We start from the raw sequence: 17,526 nt of genomic DNA on the forward strand, positions 1-17,526 counted from the left end.
AACAGAGACACACAGAGAGACAGAGACAGAGAGCAAACAGAGGCTAAGAAATAGGACTAGAAATTTTCTGAGGGGTAGGATTCAAAGATTACCAAGTCTAAAAGCAGCTTAGCAAGGCCAAGGCCAGGGTAGCACTGCTGGAATGAGAAAGAATCATTTTCTATTCCATGATCTCTTCTGGTCAAGATCCAAACAACAGAAGAGAGCATGCAGTTGTCCGAGCTGCGCTCACCCCAGCCGAGCTCACACCAGCACTGTCTGGCTGTGTCCATGTGAGTCTTACTCCAGCACTCAGGTGACCAACCCCCCCCCCCGGCAGCATTTCCCACTTTAGCCACTAGGTGGGCCCCTCGAGGTCTCCTTGAGGTCATGTTTCCCTGAGCAGCACGGAGGAGGACAAGGCCGAGAGTCTAGATGGAACCTGTGAAGCATGAAGGTGGCTGCAACAAGCAGGCTGCTGGATTAGATTTTGCTTTGCAAAGCGAGACGTCTGTGTCATATAACCAAATGGGCAAAGTTGGAGGTAACTTTGAAACGAGAAAGATTCCAACCCGAACTGTGTTTTAGGAAAATGAACTAAATCCTCTCTTGTACAGCTTGGAGAGCAGAAGGAAGACAAAGGCCCAGGGCTCTTTTCTGAGCTAGAAGTGTAACCGTGGACAACTTCTCGAAAGTCAGTCTGCTCAGCTGTTACTCCTCAAGTTTCCCGTCCGAAGCCAAAAAGGACCTGACATTAACTCTTCCATTGTGGGATTATGTGGATGCTTTAAAAGTTTCAGATTTGGGAAAATTTTGGAGTTTTGAATTCAAAATGTTCAACCTGTCATAGTTTCTGGTTACTGTAGATTTCCCCAGTTAGCAAATACTACAGACAAAATTACTGTAGAGCAAGCATTTTCAAAACAAAGAAGATACAACCCTGGCCTCCCTGGATTGTGACTTTCCAATAAATAAATACATAGATTAGAACTGTGCTTGGAGTACCCCAAATAGTGAGCAAACCTCCCGCCTCTAGAGTAAAGCAATCCTAATCGTGAAAAGAAAGGTAGTGACCACATATCTAGATGAGCTATAGAAGTCATTCTTTGTGTCCCTGAGCTCCCATGCCTTTATAGGTTTTATGAACAATCTCGTGAAGGAGAAGACACTTTGAAATCTGTGGATGTGCTGTCATCGCCGCCTCCAATGCAGAACATGCCTAAGCCATGAAGCGTTCCTCTAGGCTCGGGCAGAAGGCATCACTGGAAGAAAGTTCTCACTGACAGCGTGGAGGAGACTTCCGAGCCTCCTGAGACAAAAGAACTGGCGGTTGCTCTGAGACAGTTTTCTTCTCAAACTCAACCGCAACTATAAAAGCAACCACGCGGTGCCGCTGTGACCTAAAATTCCACAGGGACCTCGCTGGAGGGAGACTGGATGGCGCTGAAAGCCGCCTTTCTCTGAGCTCCTTACCTTTGAGCTTGCAATCCAGTGAACCCGATCCCACACATCGGGGATGGAGCCTGAAATTCTGCGCTCTAACCAGCTCTCGGGGGCGCGCAGTGCTGCAGCATGATGCACAGCTCTCGGTTCTCTTGCTGTTTCTGATTTGGAACAAGAATAAACATTAAATGGACCTGAGCAAGGGCCATTCTACGCTTTCAAGAGGCAATGAAGAGGAAGAGGAAAGAACCATGAAAAACAAATGGGGCAGTTTTCCCTGAGCATTTCAATCCCAGATCTCCTTAGTTTGGTCCTAAGGACTGAATGACAGGTGCAGGAATCTGGTTGGGGGGGAAATAAAGTTAGGATGGACTCTCTAGGCCGTGCATGGTGGCACAGCCTATTAAACCCAGCCTCAGGGAGGCTGAGGCTGGAGGATTGCCAGTTTTACCCCAACCTAATGTAATTTAGTGACAAACTCAGACCTTTTTTTTTTTTAAAAGAGGGGAATGGATCTTTTGCATCTTGTTCCTCTCTCTGACTCTGACACAAGGGCTCATTTGAGAGTTTCTTTATTATAGAACTAACAAAACACCAAGTGGCCATCGTCCACGGTTGGAAAGAGGGGGGCTTTGCTTTGAGAAGTAGGATTACAGGAAGAGCCGCTTTGCTGAGGGCTTGCTCTTGCATGCACAATACATCTATTTTAATACCATGAACTTCTGCTTTCCAAAGCCAGGCTGGGGGGGGGGGGGGACCCACGAAGTGAAACGGCACTAACTCACTGTGGCCGTTTGTGCTGTGCATCCCTTGCTCTGGGGCAAAAGCACCCTGCAAAAGCACACGTTGCTTTTCTTTTTCTTCCTTTTTAAAAATCATGCTTATTGGTACAATTTACATATAACATATCGATCACATTCATGACAGGGAATTTGTACCTATACGTGCTATATCTTGGCACCTCTTTTTTCCCTTATTCCCCTCCCCTCCCTTCAATCTCTCTTCCCTTCTTTATTTATAAAGCTTTGTTTGCATTTTATCCTTCTTTTCTCATTTTATTGACTTTCTTATCCTTCATATCTCCCTCCCCTTCTCTAGTTCCTCTTTCCTTTTGAGCAATGTCTTTCTATGTCACAATATGTAATATACATTTTGGTTCTTATTTACACTTTCAGTGTCTCATATCAAAGAGACTAAATGATATTTACACGTGTGTCTGATTTATTTCACTTAGGTAGGACCCCAAGATACATCTGTTTGGCTATAAATGTCTTAAGTTTATCCTTTTACCCACTGCATAAAAATTTTTTCTTTATCCATTTATCAGTTGATGGGCACGTGAGCTGTTTCCAAGATTTAGCTATTACAAAATGTGCTGCTATAAACATGGGTACTCTTGTGGAGTAGATCAGGAGGCAGGGTCCATCGAGATGCTATTTATAGGAAATATAATTAACATGAAAAAGAGTACATGGACTGAAAATCAAATATGAGAAAACAATGCTCTATGTGACAGAGAACCAGAGAGTAATAGGGGCAACTAGACCAGTAATTGTGGATAGGTTGAAAAGACAGGCTTTAATAGGTAAAGAAATACAATTAGAGATCAAGTCCAGGAGAGAGAAGGCTCAGAACCACTTAAATAGCAGGTTGCCCCCCACAATTTAAAACCAAGGGTCTTGGTCAGACCCAAAAATGCACAGTGTACCCTGGGGAAGTGAAAGAGGAGGGAGAGACTTAAAAAAGATGGCAGAAGATAATGTTAATAGTGTATCAGGATTTAAAACCCACATTACTCGCACCACTCTGCTTAGATAGATTTTATTCTTTTTTTTGATAGACTTTATTCTGTCCCAGTTTGTCTATTTGTATTCGATTTGAGGGCACAGACAGCTATCCCAAAAACATCAGGCTATAGCACAGTAATCATCTTTAATTTCCTATTATCTTAATCTGGAGCCTGTATGACTTATACTGTTTTATCATGACTGATCTTAGTTAAATCTGGTTTGTTTGATTGCTGTTTGGGATCGATAGATTTCATTTAAAACTGATATGATTGATAGTGTCAAGTCTGAGAGTATAGGCAACTGCACTGAAGATGACAAGACTCTACGATGCACATTCTGGTTTGATAACTGCCTGTTTTTGAAGTTTTATATTATATACAAAGTTGTGTTTTTATTAATGCTGTTGTGTACTGATATATTCAATTATACTATGTCTGATGATATAACCAATTCTATTGAAGATAACACAGGAACTGTGGTACAACTCCTTGTACAACAGTCTTTTTTTTTGTCTTCTTCATTTTTATTGGTACTGGGGATCGAACTCACGACCACCTGCTTGCAAGGCAGGTACTTATGCTGCTGAGCTAAATCCCCAGCCCCTGTACAACAGTCTTATATGTCTTTTTCGTTTCATGTGTTTATAGGAATATGTTTTGTTTTGTTTTGTCTTGATTTGTTTTGTTTCTCCTAATATAGAAAGGATAGAAATACATGTTAAGACTCATGCATGTGTAGAATCTATAAACAGTTTATGAGAACTGATCTTATGACACATGATGAAATGAACAGACTTTGAAGAAAAAGAGACACTAAAGGACCTAGTGCTGATCCTGGAAGGTCGTAATAAGAAACCCAGCAATAGTATTATTCTTTGTTCAGAGTGATATTAGCCTGCTTGGGTTTGTTCAGTCTCAACATAATTGAAGACATGGATAACTGCATGTATGTTTAAGTGTATAGGATTGATAACCATATTTCTAAGTTTTTGTTGGATAGTTGAACAGAACTGGTTTCAGTCTCACTGTTTGAATCCTCACTTTATATGCTCCACTTTAGTATCTTTAATAACTATTTGTAAGAGGACAATCTGTAATCATCAACTAGGATTTCTTACTGTTTTTTTTCTTTGAAAGTATGTATTATTTCTACCCATTTTCTTTAGTCTTTCTTTAAATAAAGTTTAAAAAAATTAAACATGGGTACTCATGTATTGCTCTGATATGATGCTTTTAATTCTTTTGGGAGATACCAAGGGAATAGCTGGGTCAAATGGGATCTCTAGTCCTAGTTTTTGCTGGCTTCTATTGGCTTTCTCTATCTCTTGGTACTTTTTCTCTCTTTTTTAAAAAATTTAATTTGACTTTTTATTTGAGGGGGCTTTTCATTTTTAATGATCCTTCTATATCATTTTTTCTCCTTTCAATATTGAGTTTAAACTTGAATGCTGACAGATGTGAAAACAGCATTATGTCTATTAGTACGGACTTTCTATTTATTATGTCAGTTCAGCATTTATCCAGTTTCTTACTTGTAACAGCTAAGGAAGATGTTGGCTCTAAACTTCTTTCAAGGCCCTGAGAGTGGAGTGAGCTTCCTCTTTTGTTAATTTTCCCTTGTAGCCTCTCATGGGAAGCCTTATGGCTAACTTCCCCATGCAGGTGCCATAAAATATGGTAAAGTGCCCCAGCCTCACCTAAACTGGAAGTTAAATTTGAGTGATGGTTTTCTCTCTCCATCTGCACACAAGAATTGCTGTGCATAGACAGGAGGATGGAGGCTCACCTCGGGTTTGAAAGTGAAGGGACATGAATAGGCACAGTCTAAGGGATGCAGTACTGTCACGCTCCTTGCCCCTCTTGTTTAGAGCTCCACCAAGGTCGAGAGTGAGACCAAACAAACTAATTTCACGAGACATGGTGAGTGTTTGGGCCCCAGAATCACAGCATTGAAACAGTGAGATACTGACAGTTTTGTGAGTATAGAACCTGGTCTACAGAACTCACGACTTCTCATTTCAAAATTACTGGATTCAGCATTACTGAGAGAAATCACTGTTGGTGTGGATATTTTCATGGACTGGAAGGCAGCTTTGTTCAACAATGTCAGTAGTGAGAGATGCTTGCAAGGAGTTGGAAAGGCCCTGGTCCAGCCACCTGTGAGTAAGAGTAGAGAAGACCATGGCTGTAGCAGCACCAAATGGCAAGGCTGATCATGTACAAGGACCTTTGGGGCCTGGTGGAGATTCTTGTGGAGGCCTTTGAAGGAGGCAGAGAGGACAAGAACAAGAATGGAACAGGAACAGGAATAAGTGTCACAGGCATTGATGTGTCTTCTCTGTTCCACAGGCTAGTGAAGATTGGTAGCATTTGGGTTAAACACTAAATGATGAGAATTGCTGTCACACTACAGGATGCCTGTATGCTAAAGAAAGGTCCATGAGGAAGAAGAATTTCCAGGGTGTCTATAAATATAGAAGAACAAATAGTTAAGTTCCTAAGCTCTTGGGAGGAAGGATAGCAGGACAGCTATGGAAGCCAGCCCTACAAGCAAACCCCTTTGGGTCTCTATTACTTATCAGATACTGTAACTTGCTGGTTGATTACTTTATCTGTTAAATGAGAAGGAATTCACATTGAATGTCTTGATCTATGAAATCTAACAAGTGTTATTCATGGGGATTCCAGAGCTGAGACTGGCACACACAGACCAAGAGCACCTGGCAGTTTGCTGAAAGGATAAGACAGGGCACTGCCAAGAGCAGCATGGGCACTGGGTCCACTCTTTTCCAGAAATAAAGAACCATGAAAAGGGTGAGGGCCAGTAGGGCTCTGGATCTCCTCAGACCTAGTGAGGACTCAAGAGAAGACTGTGGTCCCAATGGGACAGCAGAACTAACACAGAGCTTCCCACACCTTTCCTGAGTTGGTATTTCCAAACGTACAGCTGCCAGAAGAGGCACTTAAAGTCTTTGGATTTAGAAAGTTCCCCGGCGTGACTACACATCTACTTGCTCCCACAGGGAGATCAGAACTTAGCAATAGGCTTTAACTCTTCAAGACATAAAATAAGAAATGCTGGCATTTTACGAGGAGGAGAAAAAATGGCAGCTTGCTAGTGGGCTGGATGGAGAGTCTCTGCCAAGAAATCAGATCAGATGCTAGAATATGAGAACATGGAGAAGGCCAGATGATTGAATAATGATTCTTATTAATCAAGGCAGTAACTGAAGGGAAAAATAAAACTAGAAGAGGAAGGAAAAGTGCAGGTGGAGAGCTGAAACCTGACGCTCATTGAGACCTGTTCCGCGCTGTACTAGGCACACCTGGAGGATCCAAAGTCGTGCTGAGCCTGCAGCTGCCGATAACAGGAGTCAGCAAATCCCGGGCCCTTAACGGGAGGATGTGGCACAGTGAGCAGTGGATCCAAGGGGAAGAGCTATATTGGCTTTCAGTGAGTGCTGGAAGTTGGGACCTGGGGCCCTGTGAAGCAGCCAGAGCCACCTGGACGCACTGGGGGAGGCTGTGAGAGGACCATACACCTGGGCTCCGAAGCCAGGCGCCGTGCGGTTTTCTGACCGATCTGCCCTGTGCTGGGAACGTAGTGAAGACAGTGGCGCAGTGTGCAATGGACCCAAGAGGAAGATCTGCATTGGTTCCCGGTGAGTGCTAGGGACTGGGTCCCGTGGCTGCTGTTGCTGGTTGAAGGACATCTTGGAGTTGGGCAGAGCCCGGTGCCACAGTGATGTCAGTCAGCCTCCCCTGGCACACAGAGAACTGGCGGGGTCTTCTGGGGCTGAGCTACGCCTCTGGTGGGGATCCAATAAGCAGGTACAAAATTGTCACCACTCTGTGACATCCACAAAATACAGCCTAATTTGTGGATAGACTGGCTCAAAGGTTCAAGGCTAGCCTGCACTGTCCCTGCACCCCTGCATGTACCTCAGATAACAGCAAATTGGGGAGGGCAGCAAAAACTCCAGTTAGCATGCTTCGGAAAGACCCTAAGCAATACGGAGAGGGCCAGAGACCCCCAGGACACACCAGTCTGAAAGAAACCAGAAACATGACAAGAGATAGAAATTTTAAAAAATATCCAGCTGCCAAACCTGAGAAAATAAGCCTAGGAGAAGTAAATACAGAAGAGAACCAGTGCAGTAACCATCCAATACTAGACACAGAATCAGCGAACATAAAGAAATACCTTCATGACCTCAGAGACGAATTTAAAACTGTTCTTCTGATCCAAGTGAGGCAAGATATAAAAAGATTAATTAAAGAAATGATAAGCCCCTCCCAAGAGAACACAGATGGAAGAATGGAGGAAATCAGAAAAGAAAGAAACCTTTGATGAAGAATTTAAACATAACCTAGAACACATGAAACAGATCCAAAGAGATTACCAGGAACCTAAAAAGTCCATTGAAAACTGACAAAATGCCTTGAAAGAAACCAAAGTTACCCTTTTGAAACTAGAAGAGAGATTTATGATATATGACCACAAAAGAAAAGACCTTTTAGAAGTAACAAGAAACCAGAAAGAAACAATTCAAAAGGCTAGAAGATGACAAAAGGATGCATAACTTAAGAATAAAGCACGTGAGATGACAAAAGGATACATAACTTAGGAAGTGAGCAAAGAAGCAGGAGTAACCAAAAATGAGCTACAAAGAATATTCACAGACATAATAAAGGAAAACTTCCCAAGCATACGAAAAGGAAATGATACCCAGATAAATGAGGCATACAGAACTCCAGCCACCTACAACCAAAACAGATCTACACCCGGACATATAATAATCGAGATTCCAGAAATTCACTTCCGGGAGAACATGGCAGACAAATAACAGCAGCCACGGAGGCTCTCTGAGATTACCAGCTTAGAATCCAGGAGTGGTGCCATGTGAGGAGTTCTAAGTGAGGGGAGATGTACCCTGCCGACCCACGAATGAACTAAGCTGAGAGAAACCAACTGGAAATGCAATCCTGATGCTATAACAGGAACAGATAAAATCTCAGCGCGGAAGCTAGATCCCGCGCCACTGGAAGCCGTGATTTGAATTTCCTGTTGCTGCTGTGTCCCAACTGGCAAGGCAGGGAGAGAGACATGCAGAAGCTCTGAGAGCGGGAATCAGCGAACCAAACAGCGTTGAGAATGGGACTGGCAGGGAGCCCTGCATTGATCTGCGGTGAGTGAGAGAAATGGGGACCCTTTCATAGACTAGGAGGCTCCAACAGAGGACATTCTGGGACTGGACAGACTAGCCGGAACAGGATGCTGCAGTGACTTCAGTCACATATTCCCCTCTCAAGTGGGATTGATGGGGAGCACTTGACCTGGGTGATGCCATGGACTAAGATCCAGTAGGCTATCCCAAATCAGGTCCCTGCACCTGGCGGTGTACCCTAGCAGTGAAGCCTTCACTAGGTTGATCTGGAGGGATGGGTCCAGCAGAGGCTGCCCAGGTCTGTGTCTCCCTAGTACACTGCAGTGGGTGGGAACACCTAGCTGGTGGATTCAAACAAACTGTAACAGACAAAGAGAAAAAAAAAAACTGGGCCTCCTACATATGCTTGTATGGAAGGGACAAAAAGTATGGGAAGTGGGAGCAACAAGAAAGGGTCCTCAGTCCCCAATCTTGAGAATACTGATCCAGGAAAGGTAAATGCAAAAGAGAATGAAGACCGAAAACATGCAATATCAGACACGGCACCTATAGACATAAAGCGGTATCTCTGGAGCCTCATAGATAAGTTCAAAAATGAAGTATTTAATGAAATAAAGCAAGAAATAAGTAGAATAGTTAGAGAAATGCTAAGCACCGCCCAAGAAAAAACAGATGGTGGAATGGAAGAACAGAAAAAAAGGGGAGAATTGTTTGATGGAGAAAATAGAGAAAACATAGAATACGTGAAGCAGGTTCAAAGAGATTATCAAGAAACTAAAAACTCTATTGAAAGCTGGCATAACAGCTTGAAAGAAACTAAGGATAGATTATCAGAACTGGAGGACAGATTTGTAAGGTGGGAGCATGAAATGAAAAACTTCTTAAAAATAACAAAACAAACAGCAATAATACAAAGGCTAGAAGATGATAAGAGGATCTATAACTAAAGAATTAAGAACATAAAAGAAGAAGTAGGGGCACAAACAAATGAACTACAAAGGCTATTCACAAAAATAATCCAGGAGAATTTCCCTACTTTAGCAAAAGGTAAAGATACTCAGATGTATGAGGCATACAGGAACCCAGCCAACTACAACCGAAACAGAGCAACACCCAGGCATATAATAATAAAAATTCCAGAAATCCAATATAAGAGCAGAATATTAAAAGCCATCAGAGACAAGAGACAGATCACTTACAAGGGAACACCCATCAGAATTACAGCAGACTTTTCGGCACAAACCATCAAATCACGAAGAGCTTGGGGGGAAATAATTCAAGCTTTGAAAGATAATAACCTCCAGCCAAGATTGATATATCCTGCACAACTGTCCCTAGATATTGATGGAAAAAGAAGGTGCTTCCAGAATAAAGAAGAACTAGGGGAATTTGCAACTGCCAATTCAACTCTACAAAGAATACTACAGGATATTCCAAAAATGAAAAATACCAAGATTCCAGAAACAGTGGCAGAGAGGCCACAATGAATGGAGCAGAAAGCGAAATGAAGAAGACAAACTGACAACTAATGACAGAAAAAGAGCTCAACAGAAATGAGGCAGAGAAGGTTGGATGGTAGGAACAGCTATTTTGGTTTTTTTTTTTTTTTTTTTTTTTTTTTTTTTTGGTCTTTTTCGTTTTTTTATCGGTAAGGGATCGAACTCATGACTGCCTGCTTGCAAGGCAGGCGCTTATGCCGCTGAGCTAAATCCCTAGCCCCAGGAACAGCTATTTTGGAGAAAACAAGACATCATAATACCTAGTACTGATTTAATATCATCTTGTTTTGAAGTCCCATCAAGCTTTTGTTCTTCTGTCTCCATCGGTCTTAGCAGGTTGTATCTTATTGGATTTTATTATATGTGATAATATAAACAAAAACTTTTATAGACAAGAAGATTATATGGAAACCATTGCTCATTTTCTGATAGTTGGTTCTAAATACCCTGTAATACTGTCATTCTCTTGAATGGTTTTACATTGTCTTGATATGTTTGGTGCTATAGTATATGAAGTTATACTCAACGATTTTAAGGAAAGAGACAGTATGGTAACTACTTTTATGTCAGGATATCTTGTGGTGAAACACTGTTTTGCTTAAATGGTTATGTTTTGACCTGCACTGTTTTGTTGTTATGCCCTCTTTTATCTCAATCTCCTTTTTTTTAATTTACTTTTTTATTTTTATGTTTTTAATTAAGGGAAAAATAAATAAAAAATAGGATATATTATAGCAATCCACTTTGATTTTCTATTAACTCACTTTGAAACCCTGTATTGCTTTCACCATCTTGTTTTGACTGATTTTCCTCTATTCTGCTTTGCTTGTTAGTACCAAGTTCGAAAGTGTAGGCAACAACTGTGAACACAATAAGATTCATTATGACATCCATTCTGGTTGACTATTATCTTCTTCTGAAGTTCTGTGATGTCTCCAATGTTTTGGTTTTATTCTTTACTGTTTTGTTCAATTTTATTATAACTGATCAAATAGGTAATTCTTTTTAAGATAGCAAGAGACAGTATGGTAACCATTGCTGATCACCTTGTATTTTGTTTTTACATTATGTATTATGTCCATCCTTTTGGTTTGACTGACTCTGTTCTGTTATGTCACATTTGGTTTTACTCTCTTTAAAAAAAAGTAATAAGAACTGTGGGAGTAATAAAACCCAAAATGTGTAATTGTCATTGTATAAAATAGAGGAAAAGAAAGTGCTCTAAAGGAGATAACTGCATGTATATTTAAGTGTATAAGATAGATAACCATATTACTGAGTTTTGTTGGATCATTGAACAGAACTGTTTGCAGTCTTACTGTTTGCAAGTCCACTTTATATGCTTTACTTTTGTAACTTGAACAACTATTTCTAAGATGGCTATATGTAATCTATTAACTAGTGATTTCCTACTGTTTAGTTTTTCTGAAATTCTGTATAACTTGTACCCTTTTTCTGTTTTTTTTCTTTTCCTCCTTAAATAAAATTTTAAAAAAGACTGATGTACCCAGAAAAACTCTCTTTCAAAATTAATGGAGAAATAAGATGTTTCCAAGACATGGAGGAACTGTGGGAGTTCATGGCCACCAGCCCAACCCTACCAAAAATACTGAAGGACATTCCAGAGAGAGAGAGGAAAAAATACCAAGATTCCAGCAACAGTGGCAGAGAGGCCTGAATGAACGGAGCAGACAGTGGAATGAGGGAGTAAAGTGGACAAATTATAGCAGTAAAATAGAATAGCAGACATGAGGCAGAGATCGTAAGCTATAATCTTTAATACAGATAGCCTTGATACACTAAAATAAAAAAAAACAGGAAAAGTAGATTAGGAGACAGGCTCCATCAAGATGCTCTGAATAAGAAATACACACAACCTGAAGGAGGGTTAATAAACTGAAAGTCAAAGATGAGAAAGCAAAGCTATATGTGACAGAGAGAAATAGGGACAACTCATCCAGCAGCCGCAGATAGATTGGAAAGCTATGATACTTTGGGGCAGTGTAGAACTACACAGCTGGTTGACTCTAGTAAATAAAGGAGTACAGCTCAAGATCAAGCTCAGGGGTAAAAAGGTTCATCAACACTCAGATAGACAACAGGTTGGCCCCCTAATCTAAAAACTAAAGGGGCTAGTGGGACCCAAAACATATAAAGCCTCCTGAGAAGGGGAAAGGTGAAAAATAACCTAAAAAAGGAAGCAAGAGGTCATTGTTAATAGTGTATCAGGATTTAAAAGTCACAGTAGTATTGCTCTGTTAAGTTTGATTTTATTTTGTTCTGGTCTGTCCACTCATATCAGATTTGAGGGCATAGGCATTTAACCCAAAAATAGCAGGTTATAACATGGTAACTATCCTTAATATCATATTAACTTAAACTGAAACCCTGTTATTACTTACATTGTCTTACTATGACTGATATTATTTGAATCTGATTTGTTAGACCGTGGTTTTGCCTTGGCTGATTTTATTTGAATTTGGTATGCTTGATAGTATCAAGTCTAAAAGTAGAGGCAACTACTATGAAGATGACAGATGACAAGATATAAAAGATATCCATGCCGGTTTTGATTATTAACCATTTTCAAGTCCTACAATGTCTTCAAAGTTGTGCATTTATAAAAATAGCTATGTAATATTATGCTTAACTATATTAAGCCTGATGATATGGACAAGTCAATTGAAAATAACAAGAGAAAGCATAGTAACTATGGTAGATTACCTAATATTGTGGTCTTATGTGTCTTTTTCATTGCATGTTTATCTAGGAATTCGTTTTGTTGTCTTGTTATGATCTGCTTTTCCCTATAATACAGAGAGGATAGACATACATGTAGAAATTCACACATGGGAAGAATTTTTTAAACTATTTACAGGAACAGATTATATAATGCATGATGTAATGAACAGATACTCTGAAGAAGAGACACTAAGAAACCCAATGCTAATTCTGTAACATTATGATATAAACTCTAGCAATACTCTTATTCACTGTTCAGAGTGATATTAGTCTAGTCTCTTAAGTTCAATTTAGTTTTCTAGCAAATCTTTGCTAGGCATGTTACACGTGATCTTTTGAAACAAAGCCCAACTAGAAGTAGTAACATTAGGGCTATCAGTGATCCTCTGATGGGCCCTAGCCATGGCCCCCACAATTAGAAAGCTTTCCCAACAGGAGTTTGTGATTTGTTTCCCTTATTATAGGTCTCCCTAAGTTGACTCTAGCAAGGGAGTGAAGGGGTTAATCTGATCTAGGAGAGTGTCCAATGTATCTTGGATGCTGATCAAATCTTGGTGCTAAGGCAAAAAACACAATTAGCAGGAGGACAGAGAGCAAAAAACCAAGTTGGATAATACAATATACACAAGTTGAAGTGGAAGCAAGGACCAAGATAAGCAACCTGAAAAGGCACAAAACTCAAGAGGAGTAACGCACTGAAGCATGAAGCAATCCTGTGAATGGTGCCCTCAGGCTTCAGCCATACATGGCCTGGTCAACATCTGGAGTGGCCAGAGGAGAGCTTGACTAACAGACAAGTTCCTTGTCTGTTGAAAGTGAGCTTTAGCTTCCGGGAGAACATGGCAGACAGATAGCAGCAGCTATGAAGGCTCTCTGAAAGACCCAGCTTAGAATTCAGGAATGGTGCTGAGTAAGGAATCATAAGCAAGAGGAGATATGCCCCGGTGACCCAAGAATGAACTGGGCTGAGAGAAACCAACTGGGAATGCAATCCTGGTGCTATAACAGGAACAGAGAAAGCCTCAGCATGGAAGCTGGAGCCCGCGCCATTGGAAGCCGCGATTTGGGTTTCCTGCCACCGCTGCTACATCTGCATCCGCTTGGCAGGGAGAGAGATGCATGGAAGCTCAGAGAATGGAAATCGGTGAACGGAGTTGAGAGCGGGACAGGTGGGGAGCTGTGCATCCACCTCCGGTGAGTGAGGGAAAACTGGGACTCTTCCACGGTCTAGGAGACTCCAACAGAGGACATTCTGGGACCGGGCAGACTTGTGGGAACAGGGCGCTGCAGTGACTTCAGTCACCAATCCCCCTCTCAAGTGGGATTGGTGAGCAGTGCCTAGCCCATGTGACACTGCTGGCTGAGACCCAGTAGGCTAGCACAGCCCAGGTCCCAGCTCCTGAAGGTGACCTGGAGGGGCAGGCCCTGCATAGGCTGCCTGGTCTGCAACTTCCTGGTGTGCTGCGGTGGGCGGGAACACCTACCCCAGGCAATTCAATCAGACTGTGACTCACAGGGAAGGAAGCTGGGCCTCCTATATACGCTTGCATATGTAAGGAACAAAGAATATGGGAAGAGGCAGCAACAACAAAGGGTCCTCGGCCCCCAAACCTGAGAAAGAGGCAACAGCAGATACAGCACCAACAGACATAAAGCGCTACCTTGAGAGCCTCATAGACAAGTTCAGGAATGAAGTTATTAATGACCTGAAGCTAGACATAAGCAAAATAGTTAGAGAAATGCTAAGCACCACCCAAGAAAAAAACGGATGGTGGAATGGAAGAACAGAAAAAGAGGGGAGAATTGTTTAATGGAGAAAATAGAGAAAGCATAGAATACGTGAAGCAAGTTCAAAGAGATTACCAGGAAACTAAAAAGTCTATCAAAAACTGGCATAACAGCTTGAAAGAAACTAAAGACAGATTATCTGAACTGGAGGGCAGATTTGTAATATGGGAGCATGAAATGAAAAACTTCTTAAAAATAACAAAGAAACAAACAGCAATAATACAAACACTAGAAGATGATAAGAGGGTCTATAACTTAAGAATTAAGAACATAAAAGAAGAACTAGGGACACAAAAAAATGAACTACAAAAGCTACTCACAGAAATAATCCAGGATAATTTTCCTAATTTAGCAAAAGGTAAAGATACTCAGTTGTATGAAGCATACAGGAACCCAGCCACCTACAACCGAAACAGAGCAACACCCAGGCATATAATAATTAAAATTCCAGAAATCCAATACAAGAACAGAATACTAAAAGCCGTCAGAGACAAGAAACAGATCACTTACAAGGGAACACCCATCAGAATTACAGCAGACTTCTCGCCACAAACCATCAAATCACGAAGAGCCTGGGGGGAAATAATTCAAGCTTTGAAAGATAATAATCTCCAGCCAAGATTGATATATCCTGCACAACTATCCCTGGAAATTGATGGAAAAACAAGGTGCTTCCAGGATAAAGAGGAACTAGGGGAATATGCAACCACCAATTCAACTCTACAGAGAATACTGCAAGATAATTCTAAAAAAGAAAAATATGAAGAATCCAGAAGTAGCGGCAGAGAGGCCACAATGAATGGAGCAGAAAACAAAATGAAGAAGACAAACTGACAACTAATGACAGAAAAAGAGCTCAACAGAAATGAGGCAGAGAAGATTGGATGATAGGAACAGCTATTTTGGAGAAAATGACGTCTTAAGAGGTAATGCTGATTTAGTACCATCTTGTTTTGAAGTCTCATCAAGCTTTTGTTCTTCTGTCTCCATTGGTCTAAATAGGTGGTATCTTATTGGATTTTATTATATATGATAGTATAAACAAAACCTTTTATAGACAAGGAGACTATACAGAAACCATTGTTCATTTTCTGTTGGTTGATTCTAAATACCCTGTAATACTGTCATTCTCTTAAATGGTTTTACATTGTTTTGATATATTTGATGCTACAGTATACGAAGTTATACTCAAAGATTTCAAGGAAAGAGACAATATGGTAACTACTTTTATGTCGGGATAATCTTGTGGTGAAACACTATTTTGCTTAAATGGTTATGTTTTGATCTGCACTGATTTGCTGTTGTGCCCTCTTTTATCTCAATCTCCATTTTATTATTTACTTTTTTTATCCTTTTAATTAAGGGAAAAATAAATTAAAAGATAGCAGGATATATTATAGTAACCCACTTTGACTTTCCATTATCTTGATTTAAAGCCCTGTATTGCTCTCACCATCTTGTTTTGACTGATGTTACTCTATTCTGTTTTGCTTGATAGTACCGGGTTCGAAAGTTTAGGCAACAGCTGTGAAGATAGTGGGATTCATTATGACGCCCATTCTGGTTGACTATTATCTACTTTTGAAGACCTATAATGTCTCCAACGTTTTGGTTTTGTTGGTTTTGTTCTTTACTGTTTTGTTCAATTTTATTATAACTAATGACAGAGGCAATTCTATTAGAGATAGCGGGAGGCATTATGGTAACCATTGTTGATCACCTAGTATTATGCTTTTACATTATGTATTATGTCCACCCTTTTGATTTGACTGACTGTTCTGTTATGTCACATTTGGTTCTACTCTCTTCCAAAAAAGTAATAAGAACTGTGGGAGCAACAAACCCAAAATGTGTAATTGTCATTGTACAAAAGAGAGGAAAAGAAAGTGCTCTAAACGATATAACCGCATGTATATTTAACTGTATAAGATAGATAATGATATTACTGAGTTTTGTTGAGTCATTGAACAGAACTGTTTGCAGTCTCACTGTTGGAATGTCCACTTTATAAGCTTTAATTTTGTAACTTGAACAATTATTTCTAAGATGACAAAATGTAATCCATTAACTAGTGATTTCCTACTGTTTATTTTTTTCTGTAAATCTGTATAACTTGTACCCTTTTTCTGTTTTTTTCTTTTTCTCTTTAAATAAAATTAAAAAAAAAAAAAAAGAAAGAAAGTGAGCTTTAGCTTTTTTCCGCCTTCTCTCCCATCAGCTACAACTGTGATTATCTAGTGGGACCTCATCAGCCACGAGGAGATGTTCTCCAACATTTACAAGATCTGGGAGATCATGGATGGGCTGTGCCTGGAGGTGGAGGGCAAGATGGTCAGTAGAACAGAGGTTAACATTGATGACTTCCTCATTGGAGGAAACGCTTCCACTGAAGGCCTGGAGGGCGAAGGCAAAAACATAGTAGTAACTGGTGTTGGTATTGTCACGAACCATCACTTGCAGGAAACCAGTTTCACAAAAGAGGCCTACAAAAAGTACATCAAAGATTATATGAAATCACTCAAGGCAACCTTGAAGAACAAAGACCAGAAAGAGTAAAACCATTTAGGGCAGGGGCTACAGAACAAATCAAGTACATCCTTGCTAATTTCATAAACTATCAGTTCTTTTTTGGTGCAAACATGAATCCAGATGGCATGGCTGCTCTCCCAGACTACCATGAGAATGGTGCTACCAGACTTGCACTCAAAACAATGATTTATGTTTTTCTTTTATGATTTATGATTTTCTTTAAGGATGATTTAGAAATGGATTCAGTGGATCTATCATGTCATAACTGGCTGCTGCTTGTCATCCACACAACACCAGGATTGCCACACACACAAATGAGTCTGATGTCATCTTGAGGCTTCATTTATTTTGACAGTGATTTATTTGGAGTGGAGGCATTATTTTTTAGGGAAAAAAAACACATGTCATGCAGGCTGTCTAAAAACAAAGTGTATTTTAACTCACTTGGGAGAATGCCTCTTAGTCTAATACATGCATAAGCTAAGTCCATTGTTGTATTTATGGAGAAGATGGAGCCTGGTCTCCACTGCTAAAAAGCATAAGACTGTCTTCAAATAACTTCTGCAGTGGAAACTACTTCTGGGACTGG

The 17,526-nt window shown here is 40.4% G+C and overlaps 1 pseudogene; it reads left to right on the forward strand.

The window, feature by feature from the left end:
- The first annotated feature begins 5,426 nt into the window (after nt 1-5,426).
- On the forward strand, nt 5,427-17,143 carry LOC106025007 (translationally-controlled tumor protein-like; annotated as a pseudogene).
- The last annotated feature ends 383 nt before the right edge of the window (nt 17,144-17,526 follow it).

This window comes from Cavia porcellus, unplaced genomic scaffold, assembly GCF_034190915.1.
Source record: "Cavia porcellus strain 051 isolate PalLab524CR breed Dunkin Hartley unplaced genomic scaffold, mCavPor4.1 scaffold_30, whole genome shotgun sequence".
NCBI lineage: Eukaryota > Metazoa > Chordata > Mammalia > Rodentia > Caviidae > Cavia > Cavia porcellus.